Source organism: Schistocerca cancellata, chromosome 1 (assembly GCF_023864275.1).
Source record: "Schistocerca cancellata isolate TAMUIC-IGC-003103 chromosome 1, iqSchCanc2.1, whole genome shotgun sequence".
In the NCBI taxonomy this organism is placed as follows: domain Eukaryota; kingdom Metazoa; phylum Arthropoda; class Insecta; order Orthoptera; family Acrididae; genus Schistocerca; species Schistocerca cancellata.
In genome coordinates this window covers 194,572,698-194,587,879 of record NC_064626.1, presented here as the reverse complement: position 1 = coordinate 194,587,879, position 15,182 = coordinate 194,572,698, and the positions used below count along the sequence as shown (strand labels likewise).

Here is a 15,182-nt window from a genome sequence, read left to right as displayed (position 1 = left end):
TAGATATTCGTACGCATTTTCTAAGCTCTGGAATGTATTTTTCGCGAGCGCTGTGACGACTGCAAGAAGTGTACACTGCAACAGCCTCTTTAGCTCAGGGGCAGAGCACTGGTCTTGTAAACCAGGGGTCGTGAGTTCGATTCTCACAGGGGGCAGCACAATTTTAAATGGGCCAATGTAATGCTTTGAACCGAAAATTTCAAAATAGCGTGTCTTTTCGGGCCAGAGCCAAGATAACAGATGATGATAGACGAAAGACAGCAACACCCCGTCAGCCACCGCCGTGGACCTCAGTGGTAGCGAATTGTTGTGGCAGAGTAGATATTCGTACGCATTTTCTAAGCTCTGGAATGTATTTTTCGCGAGCGCTGTGACGACTGCAAGAAGTGTACACTGCAACAGCCTCCTTAGCTCAGGAGCAGAGCACTGGTCTTGTAAACCAGGGGTAGTGAGTTCGATTCTCACAGGGGGCAGCACAATTTTAAATGGGCCAATGTAATGCTTTGAACCGAAAATTTCAAAATAGCGTGTCTTTTCGGGCCAGAGCCAAGATAACAGATGATGATAGACGAAAGACAGCAACACCCCGTCAGCCATCGCCGTGGACCTCAGTGGTAGCGAATTGTTGTGGCAGAGTAGATATTCGTACGCATTTTCTAAGCTCTGGAATGTATTTTTCGCGAGCGCTGTGACGACTGCAAGAAGTGTACACTGCAACAGCCTCCTTAGCTCAGGGGCAGAGCACTGGTCTTGTAAACCAGGGGTCGTGAGTTCGATTCTCACAGGGGGCAGCACAATTTTAAATGGGCCAATGTAATGCTTTGAACCGAAAATTTCAAAATAGCGTGTCTTTTCGGGCCAGAGCCAAGATAACAGATGATGATAGACGAAAGACAGCAACACCCCGTCAGCCATCGCCGTGGACCTCAGTGGTAGCGAATTGTTGTGGCAGAGTAGATATTCGTACGCATTTTCTAAGCTCTGGAATGTATTTTTCGCGAGCGCTGTGACGACTGCAAGAAGTGTACACTGCAACAGCCTCCTTAGCTCAGGGGCAGAGCACTGGTCTTGTAAACCAGGGGTCGTGAGTTCGATTCTCACAGGGGGCAGCACAATTTTAAATGGGCCAATGTAATGCTTTGAACCGAAAATTTCAAAATAGCGTGTCTTTTCGGGCCAGAGCCAAGATAACAGATGATGATAGACGAAAGACAGCAACACCCCGTCAGCCATCGCCGTGGACCTCAGTGGTAGCGAATTGTTGTGGCAGAGTAGATATTCGTACGCATTTTCTAAGCTCTGGAATGTATTTTTCGCGAGCGCTGTGACGACTGCAAGAAGTGTACACTGCAACAGCCTCCTTAGCTCAGGGGCAGAGCACTGGTCTTGTAAACCAGGGGTCGTGAGTTCGATTCTCACAGGGGGCAGCACAATTTTAAATGGGCCAATGTAATGCTTTGAACCGAAAATTTCAAAATAGCGTGTCTTTTCGGGCCAGAGCCAAGATAACAGATGATGATAGACGAAAGACAGCAACACCCCGTCAGCCATCGCCGTGGACCTCAGTGGTAGCGAATTGTTGTGGCAGAGTAGATATTCGTACGCATTTTCTAAGCTCTGGAATGTATTTTTCGCGAGCGCTGTGACGACTGCAAGAAGTGTACACTGCAACAGCCTCCTTAGCTCAGGGGCAGAGCACTGGTCTTGTAAACCAGGGGTCGTGAGTTCGATTCTCACAGGGGGCAGCACAATTTTAAATGGGCCAATGTAATGCTTTGAACCGAAAATTTCAAAATAGCGTGTCTTTTCGGGCCAGAGCCAAGATAACAGATGATGATAGACGAAAGACAGCAACACCCCGTCAGCCATCGCCGTGGACCTCAGTGGTAGCGAATTGTTGTGGCAGAGTAGATATTCGTACGCATTTTCTAAGCTCTGGAATGTATTTTTCGCGAGCGCTGTGACGACTGCAAGAAGTGTACACTGCAACAGCCTCCTTAGCTCAGGGGCAGAGCACTGGTCTTGTAAACCAGGGGTTGTGGGTTCGATTCTCACAGGGGGCAGCACAATTTTAAATGGGCCAATGTAATGCTTTGAACCGAAAATTTCAAAATAGCGTGTCTTTTCGGGCCAGAGCCAAGATAACAGATGATGATAGACGAAAGACAGCAACACCCCGTCAGCCATCGCCGTGGACCTCAGTGGTAGCGAATTGTTGTGGCAGAGTAGATATTCGTACGCATTTTCTAAGCTCTGGAATGTATTTTTCGCGAGCGCTGTGACGACTGCAAGAAGTGTACACTGCAACAGCCTCCTTAGCTCAGGGGCAGAGCACTGGTCTTGTAAACCAGGGGTCGTGAGTTCGATTCTCACAGGGGGCAGCACAATTTTAAATGGGCCAATGTAATGCTTTGAACCGAAAATTTCAAAATAGCGTGTCTTTTCGGGCCAGAGCCAAGATAACAGATGATGATAGACGAAAGACAGCAACACCCCGTCAGCCATCGCCGTGGACCTCAGTGGTAGCGAATTGTTGTGGCAGAGTAGATATTCGTACGCATTTTCTAAGCTCTGGAATGTATTTTTCGCGAGCGCTGTGACGACTGCAAGAAGTGTACACTGCAACAGCCTCCTTAGCTCAGGGGCAGAGCACTGGTCTTGTAAACCAGGGGTCGTGAGTTCGATTCTCACAGGGGGCAGCACAATTTTAAATGGGCCAATGTAATGCCTTGAACCGAAAATTTCAAAATAGCGTGTCTTTTCGGGCCAGAGCCAAGATAACAGATGATGATAGACGAAAGACAGCAACACCCCGTCAGCCATCGCCGTGGACCTCAGTGGTAGCGAATTGTTGTGGCAGAGTAGATATTCGTACGCATTTTCTAAGCTCTGGAATGTATTTTTCGCGAGCGCTGTGACGACTGCAAGAAGTGTACACTGCAACAGCCTCCTTAGCTCAGGGGCAGAGCACTGGTCTTGTAAACCAGGGGTCGTGAGTTCGATTCTCACAGGGGGCAGCACAATTTTAAATGGGCCAATGTAATGCTTTGAACCGAAAATTTCAAAATAGCGTGTCTTTTCGGGCCAGAGCCAAGATAACAGATGATGATAGACGAAAGACAGCAACTCCCCGTCAGCCATCGCCGTTGACCTCAGTGGTAGCGAATTGTTGTGGCAGAGTAGATATTCGTACGCATTTTCTAAGCTCTGGAATGTATTTTTCGCGAGCGCTGTGACGACTGCAAGAAGTGTACACTGCAACAGCCTCCTTAGCTCAGGGGCAGAGCACTGGTCTTGTAAACCAGGGGTTGTGAGTTCGATTCTCACAGGGGGCAGCACAATTTTAAATGGGCCAATGTAATGCTTTGAACCGAAAATTTCAAAATAGCGTGTCTTTTCGGGCCAGAGCCAAGATAACAGATGATGATAGACGAAAGACAGCAACACCCCGTCAGCCATCGCCGTGGACCTCAGTGGTAGCGAATTGTTGTGGCAGAGTAGATATTCGTACGCATTTTCTAAGCTCTGGAATGTATTTTTCGCGAGCGCTGTGACGACTGCAAGAAGTGTACACTGAAACAGCCTCCTTAGCTCAGGGGCAGAGCACTGGTCTTGTAAACCAGGGGTCGTGAGTTCGATTCTCACAGGGGGCAGCACAATTTTAAATGGGCCGATGTAATGCTTTGAACCGAAAATTTCAAAATAGCGTGTCTTTTCGGGCCAGAGCCAAGATAACAGATGATGATAGACGAAAGACAGCAACACCCCGTCAGCCATCGCCGTGGACCTCAGTGGTAGCGAATTGTTGTGGCAGAGTAGATATTCGTACGCATTTTCTAAGCTCTGGAATGTATTTTTCGCGAGCGCTGTCACGACTGCAAGAAGTGTACACTGCAACAGCCTCCTTAGCTCAGGGGCAGAGCACTGGTCTTGTAAACCAGGCGTCATGAGTTCGATTCTCACAGGGGGCAGCACAATTTTAAATGGGCCAATGTAATGCCTTGAACCGAAAATTTCAAAATAGCGTGTCTTTTCGGGCCAGAGCCAAGATAACAGATGATGATAGACGAAAGACAGCAACACCCCGTCAGCCATCGCCGTGGACCTCAGTGGTAGCGAATTGTTGTGGCAGAGTAGATATTCGTACGCATTTTCTAAGCTCTGGAATGTATTTTTCGCGAGCGCTGTGACGACTGCAAGAAGTGTACACTGCAACAGCCTCCTTAGCTCAGGGGCAGAGCACTGGTCTTGTAAACCAGGGGTCGTGAGTTCGATTCTCACAGGGGGCAGCACAATTTTAAATGGGCCAATGTAATGCTTTGAACCGAAAATTTCAAAATAGCGTGTCTTTTCGGGCCAGAGCCAAGATAACAGATGATGATAGACGAAAGACAGCAACACCCCGTCAGCCATCGCCGTGGACCTCAGTGGTAGCGAATTGTTGTGGCAGAGTAGATATTCGTACGCATTTTCTAAGCTCTGGAATGTATTTTTCGCGAGCGCTGTGACGACTGCAAGAAGTGTACACTGCAACAGCCTCCTTAGCTCAGGGGGAGAGCACTGGTCTTGTAAACGAGGGGTCGTGAGTTCGATTCTCACAGGGGGCAGCACAATTTTAAATGGGCCAATGTAATGCTTTGAACCGAAAATTTCAAAATAGCGTGTCTTTTCGGGCCAGAGCCAAGATAACAGATGATGATAGACGAAAGACAGCAACACCCCGTCAGCCATCGCCGTGGACCTCAGTGGTAGCGAATTGTTGTGGCAGAGTAGATATTCGTACGCATTTTCTAAGCTCTGGAATGTATTTTTCGCGAGCGCTGTGACGACTGCAAGAAGTGTACACTGCAACAGCCTCCTTAGCTCAGGGGCAGAGCACTGGTCTTGTAAACCAGGGGTCGTGAGTTCGATTCTCACAGGGGGCAGCACAATTTTAAATGGGCCAATGTAATGCTTTGAACCGAAAATTTCAAAATAGCGTGTCTTTTCGGGCCAGAGCCAAGATAACAGATGATGATAGACGAAAGACAGCAACACCCCGTCAGCCATCGCCGTGGACCTCAGTGGTAGCGAATTGTTGTGGCAGAGTAGATATTCGTACGCATTTTCTAAGCTCTGGAATGTATTTTTCGCGAGCGCTGTGACGACTGCAAGAAGTGTACACTGCAACAGCCTCCTTAGCTCAGGGGCAGAGCACTGGTCTTGTAAACCAGGGGTCGTGAGTTCGATTCTCACAGGGGGCAGCACAATTTTAAATGGGCCAATGTAATGCTTTGAACCGAAAATTTCAAAATAGCGTGTCTTTTCGGGCCAGAGCCAAGATAACAGATGATGATAGACGAAAGACAGCAACACCCCGTCAGCCATCGCCGTGGACCTCAGTGGTAGCGAATTGTTGTGGCAGAGTAGATATTCGTACGCATTTTCTAAGCTCTGGAATGTATTTTTCGCGAGCGCTGTGACGACTGCAAGAAGTGTACACTGCAACAGCCTCCTTAGCTCAGGGGCAGAGCACTGGTCTTGTAAACGAGGGGTCGTGAGTTCGATTCTCACAGGGGGCAGCACAATTTTAAATGGGCCAATGTAATGCTTTGAACCGAAAATTTCAAAATAGCGTGTCTTTTCGGGCCAGAGCCAAGATAACAGATGATGATAGACGAAAGACAGCAACACCCCGTCAGCCATCGCCGTGGACCTCAGTGGTAGCGAATTGTTGTGGCAGAGTAGATATTCGTACGCATTTTCTAAGCTCTGGAATGTATTTTTCGCGAGCGCTGTGACGACTGCAAGAAGTGTACACTGCAACAGCCTCCTTAGCTCAGGGGCAGAGCTCTGGTCTTGTAAACCAGGGGTCGTGAGTTCGATTCTCACAGGGGGCAGCACAATTTTAAATGGGCCAATGTAATGCTTTGAACCGAAAATTTCAAAATAGCGTGTCTTTTCGGGCCAGAGCCAAGATAACAGATGATGATAGACGAAAGACAGCAACACCCCGTCAGCCATCGCCGTGGACCTCAGTGGTAGCGAATTGTTGTGGCAGAGTAGATATTCGTACGCATTTTCTAAGCTCTGGAATGTATTTTTCGCGAGCGCTGTGACGACTGCAAGAAGTGTACACTGCAACAGCCTCCTTAGCTCAGGGGCAGAGCACTGGTCTTGTAAACCAGGGGTCGTGAGTTCGATTCTCACAGGGGGGCAGCACAATTTTAAATGGGCCAATGTAATGCTTTGAACCGAAAATTTCAAAATAGCGTGTCTTTTCGGGCCAGAGCCAAGATAACAGATGATGATAGACGAAAGACAGCAACACCCCGTCAGCCATCGCCGTGGACCTCAGTGGTAGCGAATTGTTGTGGCAGAGTAGATATTCGTACGCATTTTCTAAGCTCTGGAATGTATTTTTCGCGAGCGCTGTGACCACTGCAAGAAGTGTACACTGCAACAGCCTCCTTAGCTCAGGGGCAGAGCACTGGTCTTGTAAACCAGGGGTCGTGAGTTCGATTCTCACAGGGGACAGCACAATTTTAAATGGGCCAATGTAATGCTTTGAACCGAAAATTTCAAAATAGCGTGTCTTTTCGGGCCAGAGCCAAGATAACAGATGATGATAGACGAAAGACAGCAACACCCCGTCAGCCATCGCCGTGGACCTCAGTGGTAGCGAATTGTTGTGGCAGAGTAGATATTCGTACGCATTTTCTAAGCTCTGGAATGTATTTTTCGCGAGCGCTGTGACGACTGCAAGAAGTGTACACTGCAACAGCCTCCTTAGCTCAGGGGCAGAGCACTGGTCTTGTAAACCAGGGGTCGTGAGTTCGATTCTCACAGGGGGCAGCACAATTTTAAATGGGCCAATGTAATGCTTTGAACCGAAAATTTCAAAATAGCGTGTCTTTTCGGGCCAGAGCCAAGATAACAGATGATGATAGACGAAAGACAGCAACACCCCGTCAGCCATCGCCGTGGACCTCAGTGGTAGCGAATTGTTGTGGCAGAGTAGATATTCGTACACATTTTCTAAGCTCTGGAATGTATTTTTCGCGAGCGCTGTGACGACTGCAAGAAGTGTACACTGCAACAGCCTCCTTAGCTCAGGGGCAGAGCACTGGTCTTGTAAACCAGGGATCGTGAGTTCGATTTTCACAGGGGGCAGCACAATTTTAAATGGGCCAATGTAATGCTTTGAACCGAAAATTTCAAAATAGCGTGTCTTTTCGGGCCAGAGCCAAGATAACAGATGATGATAGACGAAAGACAGCAACACCCCGTCAGCCATCGCCGTGGACCTCAGTGGTAGCGAATTGTTGTGGCAGAGTAGATATTCGTACGCATTTTCTAAGCTCTGGAATGTATTTTTCGCGAGCGCTGTGACGACTGCAAGAAGTGTACACTGCAACAGCCTCCTTAGCTCAGGGGCAGAGCACTGGTCTTGTAAACCAGGGGTCGTGAGTTCGATTCTCACAGGGGGCAGCACAATTTTAAATGGGCCAATGTAATGCTTTGAACCGAAAATTTCAAAATAGCGTGTCTTTTCGGGCCAGAGCCAAGATAACAGATGATGATAGACGAAAGACAGCAACACCCCGTCAGCCATCGCCGTGGACCTCAGTGGTAGCGAATTGTTGTGGCAGAGTAGATATTCGTACGCATTTTCTAAGCTCTGGAATGTATTTTTCGCGAGCGCTGTGACGACTGCAAGAAGTGTACACTGCAACAGCCTCCTTAGCTCAGGGGCAGAGCACTGGTCTTGTAAACCAGGGGTCGTGAGTTTCGATTCTCACAGGGGGCAGCACAATTTTAAATGGGCCAATGTAATGCTTTGAACCGAAAATTTCAAAATAGCGTGTCTTTTCGGGCCAGAGCCAAGATAACAGATGATGATAGACGAAAGACAGCAACACCCCGTCAGCCATCGCCGTGGACCTCAGTGGTAGCGAATTGTTGTGGCAGAGTAGATATTCGTACGCATTTTCTAAGCTCTGGAATGTATTTTTCGCGAGCGCTGTGACGACTGCAAGAAGTGTACACTGCAACAGCCTCCTTAGCTCAGGGGCAGAGCACTGGTCTTGTAAACCAGGGGTCGTGAGTTCGATTCTCACAGAGGGCAGCACAATTTTAAATGGGCCAATGTAATGCTTTGAACCGAAAATTTCAAAATAGCGTGTCTTTTCGGGCCAGAGCCAAGATAACAGATGATGATAGACGAAAGACAGCAACACCCCGTCAGCCATCGCCGTGGACCTCAGTGGTAGCGAATTGTTGTGGCAGAGTAGATATTCGTACGCATTTTCTAAGCTCTGGAATGTATTTTTCGCGAGCGCTGTGACGACTGCAAGAAGTGTACACTGCAACAGCCTCCTTAGCTCAGGGGCAGAGCACTGGTCTTGTAAACCAGGGGTCGTGAGTTCGATTCTCACAGGGGGCAGCACAATTTTAAATGGGCCAATGTAATGCTTTGAACCGAAAATTTCAAAATAGCGTGTCTTTTCGGGCCAGAGCCAAGATAACAGATGATGATAGACGAAAGACAGCAACACCCCGTCAGCCATCGCCGTGGACCTCAGTGGTAGCGAATTGTTGTGGCAGAGTAGATATTCGTACGCATTTTCTAAGCTCTGGAATGTATTTTTCGCGAGCGCTGTGACGACTGCAAGAAGTGTACACTGCAACAGCCTCCTTAGCTCAGGGGCAGAGCACTGGTCTTGTAAACCAGGGGTCGTGAGTTCGATTCTCACAGGGGGCAGCACAATTTTAAATGGGCCAATGTAATGCTTTGAACCGAAAATTACAAAATAGCGTGTCTTTTCGGGCCAGAGCCAAGATAACAGATGATGATAGACGAAAGACAGCAACACCCCGTCAGCCATCGCCGTGGACCTCAGTGGTAGCGAATTGTTGTGGCAGAGTAGATATTCGTACGCATTTTCTAAGCTCTGGAATGTATTTTTCGCGAGCGCTGTGACGACTGCAAGAAGTGCACACTGCAACAGCCTCCTTAGCTCAGGGGCAGAGCACTGGTCTTGTAAACCAGGGGTCGTGAGTTCGATTCTCACAGGGGGCAGCACAATTTTAAATGGGCCAATGTAATGCTTTGAACCGAAAATTCCAAAATAGCGTGTCTTTTCGGGCCAGAGCCAAGATAACAGATGATGATAGACGAAAGACAGCAACACCCCGTCAGCCATCGCCGTGGACCTCAGTGGTAGCGAATTGTTGTGGCAGAGTAGATATTCGTACGCATTTTCTAAGCTCTGGAATGTATTTTTCGCGAGCGCTGTGACGACTGCAAGAAGTGTACACTGCAACAGCCTCCTTAGCTCAGGGGCAGAGCTCTGGTCTTGTAAACCAGGGGTCGTGAGTTCGATTCTCACAGGGGGCAGCACAATTTTAAATGGGCCAATGTAATGCTTTGAACCGAAAATTTCAAAATAGCGTGTCTTTTCGGGCCAGAGCCAAGATAACAGATGATGATAGACGAAAGACAGCAACACCCCGTCAGCCATCGCCGTGGACCTCAGTGGTAGCGAATTGTTGTGGCAGAGTAGATATTCGTACGCATTTTCTAAGCTCTGGAATGTATTTTTCGCGAGCGCTGTGACGACTGCAAGAAGTGTACATTGCAACAGCCTCCTTAGCTCAGGGGCAGAGCACTGGTCTTGTAAACCAGGGGTCGTGAGTTCGATTGTCACAGGGGGCAGCACAATTTTAAATGGGCCAATGTAATGCTTTGAACCGAAAATTTCAAAATAGCGTGTCTTTTCGGGCCAGAGCCAAGATAACAGATGATGATAGACGAAAGACAGCAACACCCCGTCAGCCATCGCCGTGGACCTCAGTGGTAGCGAATTGTTGTGGCAGAGTAGATATTCGTACGCATTTTCTAAGCTCTGGAATGTATTTTTCGCGAGCGCTGTGACGACTGCAAGAAGTGTACACTGCAACAGCCTCCTTAGCTCAGGGGCAGAGCACTGGTCTTGTAAACCAGGGGTCGTGAGTTCGATTGTCACAGGGGGCAGCACAATTTTAAATGGGCCAATGTAATGCTTTGAACCGAAAATTTCAAAATAGCGTGTCTTTTCGGGCCAGAGCCAAGATAACAGATGATGATAGACGAAAGACAGCAACACCCCGTCAGCCATCGCCGTGGACCTCAGTGGTAGCGAATTGTTGTGGCAGAGTAGATATTCGTACGCATTTTCTAAGCTCTGGAATGTATTTTTCGCGAGCGCTGTGACGACTGCAAGAAGTGTACACTGCAACAGCCTCCTTAGCTCAGGGGCAGAGCACTGGTCTTGTAAACCAGGGGTCGTGAGTTCGATTCTCACAGGGGGCAGCACAATTTTAAATGGGCCAATGTAATGCTTTGAACCGAAAATTTCAAAATAGCGTGTCTTTTCGGGCCAGAGCCAAGATAACAGATGATGATAGACGAAAGACAGCAACACCCCGTCAGCCATCGCCGTGGACCTCAGTGGTAGCGAATTGTTGTGGCAGAGTAGATATTCGTACGCATTTTCTAAGCTCTGGAATGTATTTTTCGCGAGCGCTGTGACGACTGCAAGAAGTGTACACTTCAACAGCCTCCTTAGCTCAGGGGCAGAGCACTGGTCTTGTAAACCAGGGGTCGTGAGTTCGATTCTCACAGGGGGCAGCACAATTTTAAATGGGCCAATGTAATGCTTTGAACCGAAAATTTCAAAATAGCGTGTCTTTTCGGGCCAGAGCCAAGATAACAGATGATGATAGACGAAAGACAGCAACACCCCGTCAGCCATCGCCGTGGACCTCAGTGGTAGCGAATTGTTGTGGCAGAGTAGATATTCGTACGCATTTTCTAAGCTCTGGAATGTATTTTTCGCGAGCGCTGTGACGACTGCAAGAAGTGTACACTGCAACAGCCTCCTTAGCTCAGGGGCAGAGCACTGGTCTTGTAAACCAGGGGTCGTGAGTTCGATTCTCACAGGGGGCAGCACAATTTTAAATGGGCCAATGTAATGCTTTGAACCGAAAATTTCAAAATAGCGTGTCTTTTCGGGCCAGAGCCAAGATAACAGATGATGATAGACGAAAGACAGCAACACCCCGTCAGCCATCGCCGTGGACCTCAGTGGTAGCGAATTGTTGTGGCAGAGTAGATATTCGTACGCATTTTCTAAGCTCTGGAATGTATTTTTCGCGAGCGCTGTGACGACTGCAAGAAGTGTACACTGCAACAGCCTCCTTAGCTCAGGGGCAGAGCACTGGTCTTGTAAACCAGGGGTCGTGAGTTCGATTCTCACAGGGGGCAGCACAATTTTAAATGGGCCAATGTAATGCTTTGAACCGAAAATTTCAAAATAGCGTGTCTTTTCGGGCCCGAGCCAAGATAACAGATGATGATAGACGAAAGACAGCAACACCCCGTCAGCCATCGCCGTGGACCTCAGTGGTAGCGAATTGTTGTGGCAGAGTAGATATTCGTACGCATTTTCTAAGCTCTGGAATGTATTTTTCGCGAGCGCTGTGACGACTGCAAGAAGTGTACACTGCAACAGCCTCCTTAGCTCAGGGGCAGAGCACTGGTCTTGTAAACCAGGGGTCGTGAGTTCGATTCTCACAGGGGGCAGCACAATTTTAAATGGGCCAATGTAATGCTTTGAACCGAAAATTTCAAAATAGCGTGTCTTTTCGGGCCAGAGCCAAGATAACAGATGATGATAGACGAAAGACAGCAACACCCCGTCAGCCATCGCCGTGGACCTCAGTGGTAGCGAATTGTTGTGGCAGATTAGATATTCGTACGCATTTTCTAAGCTCTGGAATGTATTTTTCGCGAGCGCTGTGACGACTGCAAGAAGTGTACACTGCAACAGCCTCCTTAGCTCAGGGGCAGAGCACTGGTCTTGTAAACCAGGGGTCGTGAGTTCGATTCTCACAGGGGGCAGCACAATTTTAAATGGGCCAATGTAATGCTTTGAACCGAAAATTTCAAAATAGCGTGTCTTTTCGGGCCAGAGCCAAGATAACAGATGATGATAGACGAAAGACAGCAACACCCCGTCAGCCATCGCCGTGGACCTCAGTGGTAGCGAATTGTTGTGGCAGAGTAGATATTCGTACGCATTTTCTAAGCTCTGGAATGTATTTTTCGCGAGCGCTGTCACGACTGCAAGAAGTGTACACTGCAACAGCCTCCTTAGCTCAGGGGCAGAGCACTGGTCTTGTAAACCAGGGGTCGTGAGTTCGATTCTCACAGGGGGCAGCACAATTTTAAATGGGCCAATGTAATGCTTTGAACCGAAAATTTCAAAATAGCGTGTCTTTTCGGGCCAGAGCCAAGATAACAGATGATGATAGACGAAAGACAGCAACACCCCGTCAGCCATCGCCGTGGACCTCAGTGGTAGCGAATTGTTGTGGCAGAGTAGATATTCGTACGCATTTTCTAAGCTCTGGAATGTATTTTTCGCGAGCGCTGTGACGACTGCAAGAAGCGTACACTGCAACAGCCTCCTTAGCTCAGGGGCAGAGCACTGGTCTTGTAAACCAGGGGTCGTGAGTTCGATTGTCACAGGGGGCAGCACAATTTTAAATGGGCCAATGTAATGCTTTGAACCGAAAATTTCAAAATAGCGTGTCTTTTCGGGCCAGAGCCAAGATAACAGATGATGATAGACGAAAGACAGCAACACCCCGTCAGCCATCGCCGTGGACCTCAGTGGTAGCGAATTGTTGTGGCAGAGTAGATATTCGTACGCATTTTCTAAGCTCTGGAATGTATTTTTCGCGAGCGCTGTGACGACTGCAAGAAGTGTACACTGCAACAGCCTCCTTAGCTCAGGGGCAGAGCACTGGTCTTGTAAACCAGGGGTCGTGAGTTCGATTCTCACAGGGGGCAGCACAATTTTAAATGGGCCAATGTAATGCTTTGAACCGAAAATTTCAAAATAGCGTGTCTTTTCGGGCCAGAGCCAAGATAACAGATGATGATAGACGAAAGACAGCAACACCCCGTCAGCCATCGCCGTGGACCTCAGTGGTAGCGAATTGTTGTGGCAGAGTAGATATTCGTACGCATTTTCTAAGCTCTGGAATGTATTTTTCGCGAGCGCTGTGACGACTGCAAGAAGCGTACACTGCAACAGCCTCCTTAGCTCAGGGGCAGAGCACTGGTCTTGTAAACCAGGGGTCGTGAGTTCGATTCTCACAGGGGGCAGCACAATTTTAAATGGGCCAATGTAATGCTTTGAACCGAAAATTTCAAAATAGCGTGTCTTTTCGGGCCAGAGCCAAGATAACAGATGATGATAGACGAAAGACAGCAACACCCCGTCAGCCATCGCCGTGGACCTCAGTGGTAGCGAATTGTTGTGGCAGAGTAGATATTCGTACGCATTTTCTAAGCTCTGGAATGTATTTTTCGCGAGCGCTGTGACGACTGCAAGAAGTGTACACTGCAACAGCCTCCTTAGCTCAGGGGCAGAGCACTGGTCTTGTAAACCAGGGGTCGTGAGTTCGATTCTCACAGGGAGCAGCACAATTTTAAATGGGCCAATGTAATGCTTTGAACCGAAAATTTCAAAATAGCGTGTCTTTTCGGGCCAGAGCCAAGATAACAGATGATGATAGACGAAAGACAGCAACACCCCGTCAGCCATCGCCGTGGACCTCAGTGGTAGCGAATTGTTGTGGCAGAGTAGATATTCGTACGCATTTTCTAAGCTCTGGAATGTATTTTTCGCGAGCGCTGTGACGACTGCAAGAAGTGTACACTGCAACAGCCTCCTTAGCTCAGGGGCAGAGCACTGGTCTTGTAAACCAGGGGTCGTGAGTTCGATTGTCACAGGGGGCAGCACAATTTTAAATGGGCCAATGTAAGGCTTTGAACCGAAAATTTCAAAATAGCGTGTCTTTTCGGGCCAGAGCCAAGATAACAGATGATGATAGACGAAAGACAGCAACACCCCGTCAGCCATCGCCGTGGACCTCAGTGGTAGCGAATTGTTGTGGGAGAGTAGATATTCGTACGCATTTTCTAAGCTCTGGAATGTATTTTTCGCGAGCGCTGTGACGACTGCAAGAAGTGTACACTGCAACAGCCTCCTTAGCTCAGGGGCAGAGCACTGGTCTTGTAAACCAGGGGTCGTGAGTTCGATTCTCACAGGGGGCAGCACAATTTTAAATGGGCCAATGTAATGCTTTGAACCGAAAATTTCAAAATAGCGTGTCTTTTCGGGCCAGAGCCAAGATAACAGATGATGATAGACGAAAGACAGCAACACCCCGTCAGCCATCGCCGTGGACCTCAGTGGTAGCGAATTGTTGTGGCAGCGTAGATATTCGTACGCATTTTCTAAGCTCTGGAATGTATTTTTCGCGAGCGCTGTGACGACTGCAAGAAGTGTACACTGCAACAGCCTCCTTAGCTCAGGGGCAGAGCACTGGTCTTGTAAACCAGGGGTCGTGAGTTCGATTCTCACAGGGGGCAGCACAATTTTAAATGGGCCAATGTAATGCTTTGAACCGAAAATTTCAAAATAGCGTGTCTTTTCGGGCCAGAGCCAAGATAACAGATGATGATAGACGAAAGACAGCAACACCCCGTCAGCCATCGCCGTGGACCTCAGTGGTAGCGAATTGTTGTGGCAGAGTAGATATTCGTACGCATTTTCTAAGCTCTGGAATGTATTTTTCGCGAGCGCTGTGACGACTGCAAGAAGTGTACACTGCAACAGCCTCCTTAGCTCAGGGGCAGAGCACTGGTCTTGTAAACCAGGGGTCGTGAGTTCGATTCTCACAGGGGGCAGCACAATTTTAAATGGGCCAATGTAATGCTTTGAACCGAAAATTTCAAAATAGCGTGTCTTTTCGGGCCAGAGCCAAGATAACAGATGATGATAGACGAAAGACAGCAACACCCCGTCAGCCATCGCCGTGGACCTCAGTGGTAGCGAATTGTTGTGGCAGAGTAGATATTCGTACGCATTTTCTAAGCTCTGGAATGTATTTTTCGCGAGCGCTGTGACGACTGCAAGAAGTGTACACTGCAACAGCCTCCTTAGCTCAGGGGCAGAGCACTGGTCTTGTAAACCAGGGGTCGTGAGTTCGATTCTCACAGGGGGCAGCACAATTTTAAATGGGCCAATGTAATGCTTTGAACCGAAAATTTCAAAATAGCGTGTCTTTTCGGGCCAGAGCCAAGA

At 48.4% G+C, this 15,182-nt stretch overlaps 48 non-coding genes across 48 annotated transcripts; all 48 read left to right on the top strand.

The window, feature by feature from the left end:
* The first annotated feature begins 83 nt into the window (after window positions 1-83).
* Trnat-ugu (transfer RNA threonine (anticodon UGU)) lies at window positions 84-155 on the top strand. The gene has a single exon. It is a non-coding gene; the product is annotated as a tRNA-Thr (tRNA).
* Window positions 156-401: 246 nt separating this feature from the next.
* Trnat-ugu (transfer RNA threonine (anticodon UGU)) lies at window positions 402-473 on the top strand. The gene has a single exon. It is a non-coding gene; the product is annotated as a tRNA-Thr (tRNA).
* A 246-nt stretch (window positions 474-719) lies between these two features.
* Trnat-ugu (transfer RNA threonine (anticodon UGU)) lies at window positions 720-791 on the top strand. The gene has a single exon. It is a non-coding gene; the product is annotated as a tRNA-Thr (tRNA).
* A 246-nt stretch (window positions 792-1,037) lies between these two features.
* Trnat-ugu (transfer RNA threonine (anticodon UGU)) lies at window positions 1,038-1,109 on the top strand. The gene has a single exon. It is a non-coding gene; the product is annotated as a tRNA-Thr (tRNA).
* A 246-nt stretch (window positions 1,110-1,355) lies between these two features.
* Window positions 1,356-1,427, top strand: Trnat-ugu (transfer RNA threonine (anticodon UGU)). Its single transcript has one exon. It is a non-coding gene; the product is annotated as a tRNA-Thr (tRNA).
* Window positions 1,428-1,673: 246 nt separating this feature from the next.
* Window positions 1,674-1,745, top strand: Trnat-ugu (transfer RNA threonine (anticodon UGU)). Its single transcript has one exon. It is a non-coding gene; the product is annotated as a tRNA-Thr (tRNA).
* A 246-nt stretch (window positions 1,746-1,991) lies between these two features.
* On the top strand, window positions 1,992-2,063 carry Trnat-ugu (transfer RNA threonine (anticodon UGU)). The gene has a single exon. It is a non-coding gene; the product is annotated as a tRNA-Thr (tRNA).
* A 246-nt stretch (window positions 2,064-2,309) lies between these two features.
* Trnat-ugu (transfer RNA threonine (anticodon UGU)) lies at window positions 2,310-2,381 on the top strand. The gene has a single exon. It is a non-coding gene; the product is annotated as a tRNA-Thr (tRNA).
* Window positions 2,382-2,627: 246 nt separating this feature from the next.
* Window positions 2,628-2,699, top strand: Trnat-ugu (transfer RNA threonine (anticodon UGU)). The gene has a single exon. It is a non-coding gene; the product is annotated as a tRNA-Thr (tRNA).
* Window positions 2,700-2,945: 246 nt separating this feature from the next.
* On the top strand, window positions 2,946-3,017 carry Trnat-ugu (transfer RNA threonine (anticodon UGU)). Its single transcript has one exon. It is a non-coding gene; the product is annotated as a tRNA-Thr (tRNA).
* A 246-nt stretch (window positions 3,018-3,263) lies between these two features.
* On the top strand, window positions 3,264-3,335 carry Trnat-ugu (transfer RNA threonine (anticodon UGU)). Its single transcript has one exon. It is a non-coding gene; the product is annotated as a tRNA-Thr (tRNA).
* A 246-nt stretch (window positions 3,336-3,581) lies between these two features.
* Trnat-ugu (transfer RNA threonine (anticodon UGU)) lies at window positions 3,582-3,653 on the top strand. The gene has a single exon. It is a non-coding gene; the product is annotated as a tRNA-Thr (tRNA).
* Window positions 3,654-3,899: 246 nt separating this feature from the next.
* Window positions 3,900-3,971, top strand: Trnat-ugu (transfer RNA threonine (anticodon UGU)). Its single transcript has one exon. It is a non-coding gene; the product is annotated as a tRNA-Thr (tRNA).
* A 246-nt stretch (window positions 3,972-4,217) lies between these two features.
* Trnat-ugu (transfer RNA threonine (anticodon UGU)) lies at window positions 4,218-4,289 on the top strand. Its single transcript has one exon. It is a non-coding gene; the product is annotated as a tRNA-Thr (tRNA).
* Window positions 4,290-4,535: 246 nt separating this feature from the next.
* Window positions 4,536-4,607, top strand: Trnat-ugu (transfer RNA threonine (anticodon UGU)). The gene has a single exon. It is a non-coding gene; the product is annotated as a tRNA-Thr (tRNA).
* A 246-nt stretch (window positions 4,608-4,853) lies between these two features.
* On the top strand, window positions 4,854-4,925 carry Trnat-ugu (transfer RNA threonine (anticodon UGU)). The gene has a single exon. It is a non-coding gene; the product is annotated as a tRNA-Thr (tRNA).
* Window positions 4,926-5,171: 246 nt separating this feature from the next.
* Trnat-ugu (transfer RNA threonine (anticodon UGU)) lies at window positions 5,172-5,243 on the top strand. The gene has a single exon. It is a non-coding gene; the product is annotated as a tRNA-Thr (tRNA).
* A 246-nt stretch (window positions 5,244-5,489) lies between these two features.
* On the top strand, window positions 5,490-5,561 carry Trnat-ugu (transfer RNA threonine (anticodon UGU)). Its single transcript has one exon. It is a non-coding gene; the product is annotated as a tRNA-Thr (tRNA).
* Window positions 5,562-5,807: 246 nt separating this feature from the next.
* Trnat-ugu (transfer RNA threonine (anticodon UGU)) lies at window positions 5,808-5,879 on the top strand. Its single transcript has one exon. It is a non-coding gene; the product is annotated as a tRNA-Thr (tRNA).
* A 246-nt stretch (window positions 5,880-6,125) lies between these two features.
* Trnat-ugu (transfer RNA threonine (anticodon UGU)) lies at window positions 6,126-6,198 on the top strand. The gene has a single exon. It is a non-coding gene; the product is annotated as a tRNA-Thr (tRNA).
* A 246-nt stretch (window positions 6,199-6,444) lies between these two features.
* Trnat-ugu (transfer RNA threonine (anticodon UGU)) lies at window positions 6,445-6,516 on the top strand. Its single transcript has one exon. It is a non-coding gene; the product is annotated as a tRNA-Thr (tRNA).
* A 246-nt stretch (window positions 6,517-6,762) lies between these two features.
* Trnat-ugu (transfer RNA threonine (anticodon UGU)) lies at window positions 6,763-6,834 on the top strand. Its single transcript has one exon. It is a non-coding gene; the product is annotated as a tRNA-Thr (tRNA).
* Window positions 6,835-7,080: 246 nt separating this feature from the next.
* Trnat-ugu (transfer RNA threonine (anticodon UGU)) lies at window positions 7,081-7,152 on the top strand. Its single transcript has one exon. It is a non-coding gene; the product is annotated as a tRNA-Thr (tRNA).
* A 246-nt stretch (window positions 7,153-7,398) lies between these two features.
* On the top strand, window positions 7,399-7,470 carry Trnat-ugu (transfer RNA threonine (anticodon UGU)). The gene has a single exon. It is a non-coding gene; the product is annotated as a tRNA-Thr (tRNA).
* Window positions 7,471-7,716: 246 nt separating this feature from the next.
* Trnat-ugu (transfer RNA threonine (anticodon UGU)) lies at window positions 7,717-7,789 on the top strand. Its single transcript has one exon. It is a non-coding gene; the product is annotated as a tRNA-Thr (tRNA).
* A 246-nt stretch (window positions 7,790-8,035) lies between these two features.
* On the top strand, window positions 8,036-8,107 carry Trnat-ugu (transfer RNA threonine (anticodon UGU)). Its single transcript has one exon. It is a non-coding gene; the product is annotated as a tRNA-Thr (tRNA).
* Window positions 8,108-8,353: 246 nt separating this feature from the next.
* Trnat-ugu (transfer RNA threonine (anticodon UGU)) lies at window positions 8,354-8,425 on the top strand. Its single transcript has one exon. It is a non-coding gene; the product is annotated as a tRNA-Thr (tRNA).
* Window positions 8,426-8,671: 246 nt separating this feature from the next.
* Window positions 8,672-8,743, top strand: Trnat-ugu (transfer RNA threonine (anticodon UGU)). Its single transcript has one exon. It is a non-coding gene; the product is annotated as a tRNA-Thr (tRNA).
* A 246-nt stretch (window positions 8,744-8,989) lies between these two features.
* On the top strand, window positions 8,990-9,061 carry Trnat-ugu (transfer RNA threonine (anticodon UGU)). Its single transcript has one exon. It is a non-coding gene; the product is annotated as a tRNA-Thr (tRNA).
* A 246-nt stretch (window positions 9,062-9,307) lies between these two features.
* Window positions 9,308-9,379, top strand: Trnat-ugu (transfer RNA threonine (anticodon UGU)). Its single transcript has one exon. It is a non-coding gene; the product is annotated as a tRNA-Thr (tRNA).
* A 246-nt stretch (window positions 9,380-9,625) lies between these two features.
* On the top strand, window positions 9,626-9,697 carry Trnat-ugu (transfer RNA threonine (anticodon UGU)). Its single transcript has one exon. It is a non-coding gene; the product is annotated as a tRNA-Thr (tRNA).
* Window positions 9,698-9,943: 246 nt separating this feature from the next.
* On the top strand, window positions 9,944-10,015 carry Trnat-ugu (transfer RNA threonine (anticodon UGU)). Its single transcript has one exon. It is a non-coding gene; the product is annotated as a tRNA-Thr (tRNA).
* A 246-nt stretch (window positions 10,016-10,261) lies between these two features.
* Window positions 10,262-10,333, top strand: Trnat-ugu (transfer RNA threonine (anticodon UGU)). The gene has a single exon. It is a non-coding gene; the product is annotated as a tRNA-Thr (tRNA).
* A 246-nt stretch (window positions 10,334-10,579) lies between these two features.
* Trnat-ugu (transfer RNA threonine (anticodon UGU)) lies at window positions 10,580-10,651 on the top strand. The gene has a single exon. It is a non-coding gene; the product is annotated as a tRNA-Thr (tRNA).
* Window positions 10,652-10,897: 246 nt separating this feature from the next.
* Trnat-ugu (transfer RNA threonine (anticodon UGU)) lies at window positions 10,898-10,969 on the top strand. Its single transcript has one exon. It is a non-coding gene; the product is annotated as a tRNA-Thr (tRNA).
* Window positions 10,970-11,215: 246 nt separating this feature from the next.
* Trnat-ugu (transfer RNA threonine (anticodon UGU)) lies at window positions 11,216-11,287 on the top strand. Its single transcript has one exon. It is a non-coding gene; the product is annotated as a tRNA-Thr (tRNA).
* A 246-nt stretch (window positions 11,288-11,533) lies between these two features.
* Window positions 11,534-11,605, top strand: Trnat-ugu (transfer RNA threonine (anticodon UGU)). Its single transcript has one exon. It is a non-coding gene; the product is annotated as a tRNA-Thr (tRNA).
* Window positions 11,606-11,851: 246 nt separating this feature from the next.
* On the top strand, window positions 11,852-11,923 carry Trnat-ugu (transfer RNA threonine (anticodon UGU)). The gene has a single exon. It is a non-coding gene; the product is annotated as a tRNA-Thr (tRNA).
* A 246-nt stretch (window positions 11,924-12,169) lies between these two features.
* On the top strand, window positions 12,170-12,241 carry Trnat-ugu (transfer RNA threonine (anticodon UGU)). The gene has a single exon. It is a non-coding gene; the product is annotated as a tRNA-Thr (tRNA).
* A 246-nt stretch (window positions 12,242-12,487) lies between these two features.
* Window positions 12,488-12,559, top strand: Trnat-ugu (transfer RNA threonine (anticodon UGU)). Its single transcript has one exon. It is a non-coding gene; the product is annotated as a tRNA-Thr (tRNA).
* Window positions 12,560-12,805: 246 nt separating this feature from the next.
* Window positions 12,806-12,877, top strand: Trnat-ugu (transfer RNA threonine (anticodon UGU)). Its single transcript has one exon. It is a non-coding gene; the product is annotated as a tRNA-Thr (tRNA).
* A 246-nt stretch (window positions 12,878-13,123) lies between these two features.
* On the top strand, window positions 13,124-13,195 carry Trnat-ugu (transfer RNA threonine (anticodon UGU)). The gene has a single exon. It is a non-coding gene; the product is annotated as a tRNA-Thr (tRNA).
* Window positions 13,196-13,441: 246 nt separating this feature from the next.
* Trnat-ugu (transfer RNA threonine (anticodon UGU)) lies at window positions 13,442-13,513 on the top strand. Its single transcript has one exon. It is a non-coding gene; the product is annotated as a tRNA-Thr (tRNA).
* A 246-nt stretch (window positions 13,514-13,759) lies between these two features.
* On the top strand, window positions 13,760-13,831 carry Trnat-ugu (transfer RNA threonine (anticodon UGU)). The gene has a single exon. It is a non-coding gene; the product is annotated as a tRNA-Thr (tRNA).
* A 246-nt stretch (window positions 13,832-14,077) lies between these two features.
* On the top strand, window positions 14,078-14,149 carry Trnat-ugu (transfer RNA threonine (anticodon UGU)). Its single transcript has one exon. It is a non-coding gene; the product is annotated as a tRNA-Thr (tRNA).
* Window positions 14,150-14,395: 246 nt separating this feature from the next.
* On the top strand, window positions 14,396-14,467 carry Trnat-ugu (transfer RNA threonine (anticodon UGU)). Its single transcript has one exon. It is a non-coding gene; the product is annotated as a tRNA-Thr (tRNA).
* Window positions 14,468-14,713: 246 nt separating this feature from the next.
* Trnat-ugu (transfer RNA threonine (anticodon UGU)) lies at window positions 14,714-14,785 on the top strand. Its single transcript has one exon. It is a non-coding gene; the product is annotated as a tRNA-Thr (tRNA).
* Window positions 14,786-15,031: 246 nt separating this feature from the next.
* On the top strand, window positions 15,032-15,103 carry Trnat-ugu (transfer RNA threonine (anticodon UGU)). Its single transcript has one exon. It is a non-coding gene; the product is annotated as a tRNA-Thr (tRNA).
* The last annotated feature ends 79 nt before the right edge of the window (window positions 15,104-15,182 follow it).